The sequence below is a fragment of the Leopardus geoffroyi genome, chromosome B2 (genome assembly GCF_018350155.1).
Source record: "Leopardus geoffroyi isolate Oge1 chromosome B2, O.geoffroyi_Oge1_pat1.0, whole genome shotgun sequence".
Lineage (NCBI taxonomy): Eukaryota > Metazoa > Chordata > Mammalia > Carnivora > Felidae > Leopardus > Leopardus geoffroyi.
This window is the reverse complement of record NC_059332.1, coordinates 105,749,426-105,759,657: the sequence shown is the minus strand read 5'-3', so window position 1 is coordinate 105,759,657 and position 10,232 is coordinate 105,749,426. Positions and strand designations below refer to the sequence as shown.

Sequence of the window (10,232 nt, the reverse complement as noted above, 5' to 3'; positions counted from 1 at the left end):
AATTCCTTGCTGGTTTATCATTTGAGAGTCCAGCCTCAGAGTGGATTAAAGATTTAAACACAAAACATGACACTTCTACCACTCACAAAACTAGAAGAATATATCAGAAAATATTGAACTAATTTCAGAATTGACAAGGAATTTAAAATCATAAAAGCAATGCAAGAAATAATAAGATGTATTTGATGGTATACATGTTTCATATTTCTAAACACCAAAACAAACCTCAAAGAAAACAGAAAACTTAGACAACGTATTTATGGCAAATAAGACAGGCAAAATGTCCTTAGCAATGATATTTAATGAATAAGAAAAACTACAAAACAGGCATTCTTATTTGCAATTGCTGCATGTATAAATTGGTTCAGTTTTTCTGGAAAGAAGTACACCCATGTCAAGAGCCTTACACCTAATTATTTGACTTAGTTATTTTATTTCTAGGAATCCATTCCAAGGACATAATCACAAATATGGACAAGGTTATGTGCTACAGACTTTCTATTGGGAAAATCATAAACAATTCAAATAATAAACCATTGGGCAGATAATTGCTTAATAAATTATGGTCTGGTCAAGTGATAGAAAAATACATGAGGCCATTAAAACTTATATTTTTAAATAACATCAATAGCATAGTTTGAATATGCTCAAGATAAGTTGTTAATTTTAAAAATAATCAGTAAATAATCTATACACACAATTTGATTAATAGATATCTATATTAATATAGACAGACACAGAACTACATTTATTTTTTAATGTAATTTATTGTTAAATTGGCTTCCATACAACACCCAGTGCTCATCCCAACAATTGCCCTCCTCAATGCCCATCACCCACTTTCCCCTCTTCCCCGCCCCCAATCAGGCCTTAGTTTGTTCTCTGTATTTAAGAGTCTCTTATGGTTTGCCTCCCTCCCTCTCTGTTTGTAACTTTTTTTCCCCCTTCCCTTCCCCTATGGTCTACTGTTAAGTTTCTCAAGATCCACACATGAGTGAAAACATATAGTATCTGTCTTTCTCTGACTGACTTATTTCACTTAGCATAATACCCTCCAGTTCCATAGCAGCGCTTTCAACAATAGCCAAATTATGGAAAGAGCCTAACTGTCCATCAACTGATGAATGGATAAAGAAGATGTGGTTTATATATACAATGGAATACTACTTGGCAATGAGAAAGAATGAAATCCTGCCATTTGCAGCAACGACATGGAACTACATTTAAAAGTTAGCATTGTAGCTTTGCGCCGTGGCAGTATCATAGCCGATGAGGTTTATCTGAGGTGCGATTATTGCTAATTAAAAGTTAGCATTGTAGTATCCAAAATCTATAAAGAAGTCACCACACTCCACACCCGAAAAACAAATAATCCAGTAAAGAAATGGGCAGAAGACATGAATAGACCCTTTTCCAAAGAAGACATCCAGATGGCCAACAGACATATGAAACAGTGCTCAATGTCACTCATCATCAGGGAAATACAAATCAAAGCCGCACTGAGATACCACCTCACACTGGTCAGAGCGGCTAAAATGAACAAATCAGGAAACTATAGATGCTGGCGAAGATGTGGAGAATCGGGAACCCTATTACACTGCTGGTGGGAATGCAAACTAGTGCAGCCACTCTGGAAAACAGTGTAGAGGTTCCTCAAAAAATTAAAAATAGAACTACCCTATGACCCAGGAATAACACTGCTAGGAATTAACCCAAGGGATACAGGAGTGCTGATGCATAAGGGCACATGTACCCCAATGTTTATAGCAGCACTTTCAACAATAGCCAAATTATGGAAAGAGCCTAAATGTCCATCAACTGATGAAGGGATAAAGAAGATGTGGTTTATATATACAATGGACCACTACTTGGCCATGAGAAAGAATGTAATCTGGCCATTTGTAGCAATGTGAATGGAACTGGAGGGTATTATGTTAAGTGAAATAAATCAGTCAGAGAAAGACAGGTACCATATGTTTTCACTCATATGTGGGTCTTGAAAAACTTAACAGAAGACTATGGGGGAGGGGAAGGGGAAAAAGTTACAAACGGAGAGAGAGGGAGGCAAACGGTAATAGACTTCTCAATACAGAGAACAAACTGAGGACTGATGAGGAGTGAGGGATGGGCATTGAGGAGGGCAATTGTTGGGATGAGCACTGGGTGTTGTATGGAAGCCAATTTGACAATAAATTATATTAAGAGAGAAATAAAGACAGACAGAGAAAGAAAGAAAGAAAGAAAGAAAGAGAAAAAAAGAAAGAAATCCCCAGGTGATTCTAATGCATAGCGCACACACACACAAAAGTTAGCATTGTTTATATCAGATAGTGATATGCTGTGGACAATTTAATTTTTCTTTATTATATCTCACACATTTTTAATACAATAAATGTATGCTACTATCATTACCAGTAACCAATATGAATTTAAAAATTAGCAGGCCTGTTTTATTCACTATTGTGATGTCCCTTATCTCACCTCTTCTGATATTTTAGAATACTTTGGGGAATAGCTACGAGATGAATGAATTTGAAGAAGTGCTTTGAAATATCTTTCGAGAGGTCATTGGTGATTGGTCTGTTCATGAAATTTTTTTAAATAGTTCTACTATTTTGGCCTGTGCAATCTTTCCATTATTTGATATTTATTTTAAAATATGTAACAGCTTCTCTCCTAAGATATTTTAAAGCAGTTTACAATACAGACTATATGCAGTAAGTTCTTTTATAAGTAAATGAAAATGTTAAAAGCAAATGGAAACATAGGGCTAGGGAAAGAAGGATGAAGCAAATAAGGTATTGTTCGGCATTGCCATGATTTATATGACTGAGCATTAGACATGACTCTTGTGTGGCTAGCACAAAGAAAAACCAGTGAAAATATCATAGGCCTTAATATCAGGAGGGAAAATGGCATGCTTGGGGAATGGAGTAGGAGTGGGTAGGGAAAGGGTCATTAGAATGTTTTTCCGGAATGGAGCATGTGTGGTTTGAAGTCTTCCTTCAAAGGTGATAATGGTTAATATTTCTCTGCCAGACATTCTGTCATAATTAATGTCTGGCAGAAATAGGTGTTAGGAAAAGACTCTCCATCGGCTTCTCATGTTTCTGCAAGTCCTCCAACTAGAGGTGCTGATTACCTTTATCTTTACACGGATTTTTGTGTAAGAGAAAGCCTTTAAATAGAGAGATAGTGTCTCCCTCTAGAGCAGAAGGCAGGTTTACTTCCTGTCCAATATGTTAAAGACAGTTTCTTCCTCTAGAACAAGCCACATGGGTTTGCTTGGTGCCCATTATAAAAGATCAGGGTTCTCTACACATGGGGCTTTTGAGCTGTCATTCAAATTCATTTTGTGTGTCACATCCACCCGCATCCCTGTCTCATTTGCATGGGATTTGGGATAAAGAGAAGTGTAGCAACCAAGGTGCTTCTGCTGCCTGCTGTGCATCCGTGAAGCTAGAAGATGAACTCATTGGCTTGAAGAAAGGGTACAGTTACAGACTTTCCACAGTTTTCCACAATGATTTGAAAGAAGAGTCTTTTCATGAAGCCCCAAGGGCTCACAGGCTTGGGCAAGTCTGTCTGAATGGATGCATACTGAAGTGAAAGTCAGAGAAAGGAGGAAATCGTTGATAGCCAGCGAGGGCCCCAAGTTAATTTATTTAAAGGAAACTAATTGCAGTGCACAGTATGTGAGTTAATCAAACAGGTTAACAAGACAGGTAACAACTCTAGCAATTCCTGAAGTTAATGGCTGAAGCAATGGCTCAAAAATGTAATTATTTTCAAATATCTTGTAATTCATGTTGAAGAAATCAAGCTAAAAAGATGTCCCCTTTTTGTGTAACATTTGTACATAATGACACCAATGCAAGGCATGCTTAAGTCTTCACACTTCAAAGAAATGACCTTTAAGCCACACTTAGGGAAAGTAAGCTAAAATCAGTAGGCATTCCAGTTGCCAAGGACACTTGTAATCATTTCCTTAATTGTCTTTGACAATCTTATCATTAAAGATGTACGACATTAATTAATGATGGAACATCTATTCCTGGAAAAATAGGCCTCGGAGGCACAATAGAGAGCTTATTCTTCGTACATTCTTTGTGAGCGCTGTTTCTACAGCGTGGGTCATCCATGTTGCAAGCGTTGCCTGGATGGCATGTAAACATTTGGAGCACTCGATTGTATGAGAATTGGATTGAATAAAATCAATGCTGATAATGCTGAAAATATGTTCAAAACCGATGTTCCCTAAAGAAGCTTTTATGCCTAGATTAGTATCAGTGTTTAATTGACAGCCTCTTCACTTGGTTAATTACTTGGTCTATTGTGGCAGGGAGAGGGAGGAAAGGACAAAAAGCATTTGTGTTACGAATAGTTGCCAATAAGGGAATTGAATGAGAGCAAGCCGAACACCCTGCTGCAGAATATTATATTACATAAAGTCTTCCTTGTATACAATATGAATTTTTTTGAATGACTGTCCTTAGAAAAATGGAAATTGTTGAAATAGACCCTGTCTTTCAAAACACAAATTAGCACCTTTGTGTTTTTAAGATACCATGGAGGACAAACTCTGGGGTGAATTTTTGCCTTCTTGTACCATCTGCTGTAAATAAAAGGACACAGAAACTGAGAGATGAAAGCACATGTTGAGGATTTATCCTTTGTACCTTTGAACTTCTGTGTAAATTAAACTTTTTTTGCCACCAAAGGAAATATAAATTGAGAAACTATGAAAACATATGCACACATTTATTCTTTATACCTTTAATTTATCATACTGTAGTTTATAATAGCTCTTTCTTTTTTTAAGTTTATTTATTTTGAGAGAAAGAGAGTGTGAACAGAGGAGGGACTAAGAGACAGAGAGGGAGGGAGAGAGTCCCAAGCAGGCTCTGTGCTGTCAGTGCGGGGCTCTATCTCACAAACCGTAAGATGGTGACCTGAGCCGAAATCAAGGGTTGGATGCTTAATTGACTGAGCCACCCAGGTGCCCATGAAATAGCTATTTCTTTCCTAGATTCTTCTGAATAATTTATGGCAACCCCTATTTACTCTGCCATAGCACCATGATGTTCAAAGATATTGAAAATATAAATAGATTCAGAAAAGGAGCTAGTCTTAGTTTGTCTTCTTTTCTGGTACATCCTCATCAGTCTGACTTCCAAACATTGGTGCTCCCAAGACTGTCTAAGGCTCAGCCTGTGGTCCTCTGCTCTCCTCTTTTTCCATGTACTTCTTTGGTGACCTCATTTAGCCTCATGGCTTTAACTGTCATCTATATACTGATGACTCCCTTGATTGTATTTCCAGCCTGTGCCTCTTCCCTGAACTCCACGTGGATGTCTGTTGAGTATTTTCAGCTTACCAAGTTCAGCTTTAAGCCTCTGTGTTCTCCTTCTCCTCTGCTCCTCCCACAGCCCTCCTGTTTATTGCTCCATTTTCTCCCGACCACCCTATCATCCCTACAACTGGAGTAGATCCCAGAAAACATTGAGGGTTTTTTAAAAATCTCTCACCACTTTATCATTTCTTACTTACATATTACAATAGTCCCCTAACTGAGACCCTTCTCCCATTCTCTTCTCCTCTTTCATACTATTTTTAGTTGCCTTTATTTGAAACCTAAGTATTTTACACCTGCTACCTATTTTAATTCTCATGAAACATTTTGGCGTGAGCACAATTACACCAATTTTATAGATAGCATGAAGATCATAAAGGTTGAGGCATTTATAAGGAGCAGAACCTGACTTTAAGCCCAGCCTTTCTGATTCCTATGTTTATGTTCTTTCTATTAAACCACAGCATGTATTATATTCAGGATATTAAACACCTGTTAACATAATGAAAACATTAGTCAGACCAGTTGTTTTCTGTCATCAGATACTGATGGAATGAATACTTCATTTTCAGGCATTGGTTTTGTTAGAAACAAACCTGTACCTGCACTTTAATAAGCCTCTTCCTTTGTGTGGGCTGGACACTGAGCAAGTCACTGTCCTTTGTGGGAAAAGCAATGGGAACATTGGACAGGGAGCCAAGGAAAAGCACAGGGAAAGAGCATGACTTGGCTCTACCAGTCAAAACTTGATCTGTGCCACGGATACTCATTCAAATGAATTTATGGGCTTTTTAAAAAGATCATCACTAGTGCCAAAAATCAAAGCCAAAGGGTCAGGCCATGCTGGATGATGTGAGGGACACTAAACAAGTAAATGGTCAGGCAATTCCTACAGTTTTATCTCAACGTGCATCATACTTGGATGAATATTTATTTATGCAAGATATTTATCTTTTTGTTTCAGTTGGAAAGAGAACTAGACCTCACAAGTCATCTAATTTGTCCTTTTTAATTTAGGCCTAGATTGGTATGTGTCCAAATGAATGAGTATCTTCTGTGTGCTTAAAGATTTCTAGACCAGAATTACCCTCCATTGCCTATTCCAGCAAAATGGCAAGGATCGTTACACTGATGGCACGCTGATTTCTGTACATAAATGTGATATCAGCCCTACTAAAGCCAAGATTAGAAAACATTTACTGAGTGCTTTTTACATGCAAAGTAGGTATTATTATTCCCAGTTTGCAGGTGAGAAAATTGAGACTCAGATGGATTAAGTAACTGGCTAACATCATACCACTAGTTAGTTGCAAACATTCTCTCTGGGCTGTACATCTGCAGCCTAATGTCCCTTTCCTCTGTGATTATTAACATGAAAATGTAGGACAACAAAAGCAAAGGCAAACACTTTACACTTTGATAATGATGTTTTATTTACATAGAAATGTAATAATTCTGCCCTTGTGAACACAGGACTTCACACACAGTTAACATCATATCATAATGCCACTTCAGCGGACTCATGGCTGTGACTTTATCCATAGAGAAAACATTATTCAGATGAAATAATAATTGAATATGCTTCATTTGTTTATTGTCTGTGGTTCCCCTCTCAGAATATTCCTCTTAATCCGTAAAAATGAGTTTGTTATTACTAGAAGTATAGTTTCATATCCCTCATGCTTAAAGTCCAGTTTAAGAATTTGAACCACCAGTCACTTTAATAATGAAATATAGCAGAATGTTGTAGCACCAGCCAATTCTCTAAAGAATACATTGATACCATAAGATACCTTCTTAAAACTGGTAGATGCAAACAAAACTGTTATCTGATTTGTTTATAATCCCTGTGTAATATATTTGGTTTGACTCTAGGATATACTCAGATTTAAGATTTACTATGCCAAGACTGCGGTGAGATTTCCTAGATATTTATCACAACGAAAGAAACGCCTGTAATGTTTATCCCAGAAATTCACACACGGAATTACAGTAACCTGCTGCTCATTACAGGTTAAGAGGCACGTACTTGTGGAATTCAATGCCTTAGTGATAGTCAGGGCCATAATTTGACAGACATGGCTGTGTTCCTGCCAGAGGCACAGGTCTCTATTTCAAAGCAGGCAAAATGAGAAGATAAAAGTAGAGAAAGAAAAGATCTAGGAAAGAAGTCAGTTGAAAAAAAAAAGATTAATAATGCTTGGTGGGTAGCAAAATAAATCACATACCAGTTCTATAATTATTCCAGATTATAATTTAAATATACTAGTGGGTATCTGACTAATTTGACTATAAAAGTCTATAGTACTCATTTTGACTCTTAATTCCTTAAGTATAGAATTTTATTTAATTCCTACACACACATACACACATGCATGATTCCTTATAACATGAATAAATAAATACAATTATGTATTTAAGTCTAGAATTCTCACCTTCTCATCACCCTTCAAACCTTACAAATGAGCTGATTTTCCCATCTGAGGAACTGAAACTGGTCATGTTAAGGTCACCAATGTTCTCCATGTTGCCAAACCGAATTGAAACCACCCTCCTCATCTTATTTGGTTTATTAACCGTGTTCAATACAACTGACTATTCCCTATTTCCTGAAAAACTTCCTTCTCTTAACTTCTATGAGACATATGCTTCTGATTTGGGAGATGTCATATGACAAGGCAATTTAGATTGTGGCGCCAGACTGCCTGGGTTCGAATCTCAGCTCACACACTCACTGACTCTGTGATCCCAGCAAATTAATTTTCATTGACCTATAACTAACCATCCTCATATACAAAATGGAATGAAAATAGGATTTGACTGATAGGGTTGTTATAAGGAATAATGAGCTAATATTTATAAAGTATTTAGAAAAGTGCCCTGCATATAGTCTGCAGCGTAAGAATGTTGGCTGTTATTTTATTACTAGCTGTTCCTGACTTCTTTTCCTTAGTCTTCTTTGCTGACTCCACTTAACCTATAAACATTGGCATTCCCTGATGTCATATCTCTACCTATGCCTTCTTTCAGTCCCAGGGCTTCAAATTTCATTAATTTGTTGATGACTCTCAAATATAGATCATCTATCCTCTAGACTCCTGACTCCCATATACAACAGTCTAACTCAAAATAGCCTAAATGATAGACAAACAGATAGTTCACGTAACAAGAAGTCCTAAGGTAAAGTTGTTGTAAGTAACAAGTTGATTGATTTAGCACTGAAAGATATCAGTACAACCTCAGAGTCTTTATGTTTTTTTCACTTTTTCATCTTTAACACATTAGCTAACTTCCTGGTCACAAGATAGCTATAACATTTAGATGCAATAATGTCTAATACAGGGTTTCTCAACCTTGGTAATATTAACATTTAGGTCTGGATAATTCTTTGCTGTGTGTATGGTTCTATGCCTTATAGGATGCTTAGTGGTAATCCTGACCTGTAAGCACTAGATACCAGTAGCATCCAGATGTTGCCAAATGTCCCCTGGAGTACAAAATTTCTCCCAGCTGGGAATCACTGGTTTAGTGAAAGATGAAACTAACTCCTTTTGTGAGTCTCCTTTTATAGATAAGGGAACCCTTCCCAGAAAACTACCCTTTAGATCTCTTTGTGTGGGTCTCTGTCACTTGCCTTTTCTTGAACCAATCACTAGCCAGATAGATTGGGTTGCTATAATTGGTTTATAGTAATTAGCATTTACTCTGGGGATAGGACTAGACACTTGAACAGAATTGGCTAGACCTTCAAGAGAGAAGGGGATGTTGGTAGGAATGAGCAAAGTAGGTCTCACCTACTTTGTGTTTGCACTGAGATTAAAAGTTAGTCTATACCTTTCTTATCTCATATCCCACCCCTTTCCTCATCACTCTATATTCCAGCCACACTGTTTTTCCTGTTCCTCAAATACACACTTCTCATTCCAGTGTCAAGCCCTTTGTATTTGCTAGTTGCTCTTGGAATTCTCTTTCTTCACTCCTTTCTATTGGTGGTACTTTCTTGTCATTTAGGTCTCAGATCAAGTATCACCTCCTCAGTAACTCCTAACTTAAATTAGCATCCTTCTGTCCAGTTACTCTCTATTTATTTCCTATATGGTAGCTGCTACTTTCTGAAATATATTTGTTCAATGCTGGCTTCCGTCCAACAAAACGTAAACTGCTAAAAGCATGAAAATTGTTCTTTCTTGTCTTTCATCACATCCCAGTAGTGACAATAAGACCTGGAATATTATAAACACTCAATAAATATCTATTATGTGAATAAGGGAATCAATGAATGAATAACCTGAGAAATGTATTCTGGAGCATATGAGAGGAAACACCTGAGAAATTCTCAGAAGTAGCTGAGGGACAATTTAGTGTGATAATTTTTAGTACTCAGTCTGGAACAGGCCCATTACATAGATTTTGGAATATAAAAAAACACATAACTTGACTTCCACTTTATGCCAAGATGGAGTAACAGTGACAGGATTCACTGGCCTACCTTAAACAACCAGAAACAAGCCAAATATAGGAAACAATTTTTTTCAGACAATGGACACCAGGCAGCACAGGGCAGCAAAACTTTTTTTTTTTTTTTTTAATTCTAGTTAGTTAATATACAGTGCAATATTGGCTTCAGGAGTAGAATTCAGTGATTCATCACTTGCAAAACCCAGTGTTTATCATAAGTGCCCTCCTTAATACCCATTACTCATTTAGCCCATCTCTCACCCCCTCCCTCCATCGACCCTCAGTTTGTTCTCTATCTTTAAATGTCTTTCATGGTTTGTTTTTTTCTCTATCCGCCATCCCATATGTTTATCTGTTTTATTTCTTAAATTCCACATATGAGTGAAATCATACTGTATTTGTTTTTCTCGGATGGACTTAT

General features: G+C 37.1%; 1 pseudogene; it reads left to right on the top strand.

Moving 5' to 3' along the window:
* Positions 1 to 1,240: 1,240 nt before the first annotated feature.
* LOC123610103 lies at positions 1,241 to 1,351 on the top strand (annotated as a pseudogene).
* Positions 1,352 to 10,232: the final 8,881 nt, after the last annotated feature.